Raw genomic sequence first — 1,907 nt, 5'->3', positions numbered from 1 at the left:
CGAGTATATCGGCCGCTTATCTATCTAAATAATATATATGCATAATATATATGCATAAGTTCTTGGTCAGGTTTAACAATCATTTCAATGCAAATGATAAAAGAAAATATATTAAATTATACATCTTTGAAAAGCTCAGATAATTTTGTGTGTTTATACTTGTATAAACCAAACTGGGACTTCTTGCAAATCATCTAGAAAATCGTAAGAGTGGTTCAGGGATTTGCAAGAACACAAACGCCAATAGAAAATATATAATTATTTACTGAAGACATATAACCAACATAACTTGTAAGAACTAAACCAAACAACAATATCTGGAAAGCAAATAGACACTTTTTTTTATTTATAAAGTATATTATACTTCTGTATATATTGCCTCAGATATTATTAATATTATAAAGATCAAAAGGATTTAAAATTACCAAGACAACACATTCTTTACTAATTTCGACTTTTATGTCTTCGTCATAAAGGGAATTCCATCATTTGATAATCACTAATGATAGTTGGAAACAGGAACATGACAGTGAAAATAGAACAAGTGGAAACTCCACAGGTCGCTCAACATGACAAAAACGAAAATGTTGCAGCTCGGTTTGATTGAGCCTATCACTGACGGTAGTGGAAATGCATGCTACCGTCCACGCCCTTTAGTCCCGGGTTGAGCAGAACTAAACATTTACACATGCTACAAGTACAAAAATAATTTAGAGACATCCGCAGATGTGTTCATACGGCGGTGCACATGGAACCTTCAATGGTACACTTGCATGTAATTCCATGGGAAGCGGCGTATTGTCCCACAGTAAAATAATGGGTTTGCCCTAAACGAGAAAACAATTAGTAGAACTAAACCAGCTGGAACTTAGAAAGGGGATCTTAGGTTATGGAGCCTGCATATCACAGGAACTACCGAAAGACAAAATTAAAAAGCAGGCATCATATCCAAGGGGTAATTATACAATACCCAAAGCTATGAAAGCGGGAGTATTGGAACCACCCAGGCCGATATGTTCCAGCTGAGAAACTAAACAGTACCAATAACACGACATAAAAGTCGTGCTGAACAATCTGAGAAGATCGAAATATAACAGTCATTTTCGCTTTAATTACGTCATACATCAGGTTTCAGAAATCATAATGCATAATTATATCGATCATTCATTGCAGTTGTATACTGTAGCATCTTTACAGAAAAAAACTAACATGATTTTTTTCTTTGATATTATTATAAGACTACATATTTGATAAAAAATGGGTGTGGTCAATGATGGCGTCATACAAACAGAAAATAAAATCAAGAAAATCGTAAAAATTATAGATGACAAAAATTCAACATTGATACGGTTATCAGATATATATGCTCGCCGAAATTTGTTTGTGGGGTGGTGGTGGCATAAGAGGAGGGGAGGGGGGTTGAAGAGGCTTGGCCCTACCCCCTGCACCCGTCCTTGACATTTACTGGTACAGAAGTCAAAAGTTACCAAAAAAGTTAAACAACAATTATATAAAGTATTATTTTATTTTGCTGATAGTCAATGATGTAAGGGGAATATGTCTGCATCTAAAGCGTTTTCGAGACCATATAATACCACTAAATCAATACGGAAATGCTATGCATACATTTGACATAGTTAACTGAAACCTTATTTTTTAGATTAACTTTGTTAAAATTTAACAGGAAATAATGGCAAATCATGTCACAGTTCTCATACAACAGCGCACTTACTCATTTCCTAATTCTTATTTTATTATCATATCAAATTTATTTGGAAATAGTTTCAGGTCCTTTGTTGCATTTCTTTTTTTCTTCCTTATACCTACTCACCCCCCCCCCCCCCCCCGCCCCATTTCCTTAGTCACACAGACCATATTACACTTCAAGCTCAGTTATAATGAATAGG

Source organism: Mercenaria mercenaria, chromosome 19 (assembly GCF_021730395.1).
Source record: "Mercenaria mercenaria strain notata chromosome 19, MADL_Memer_1, whole genome shotgun sequence".
Taxonomy (NCBI): Eukaryota; Metazoa; Mollusca; class Bivalvia; order Venerida; family Veneridae; genus Mercenaria; species Mercenaria mercenaria.
This window is presented reverse-complemented; position numbering follows the sequence as displayed.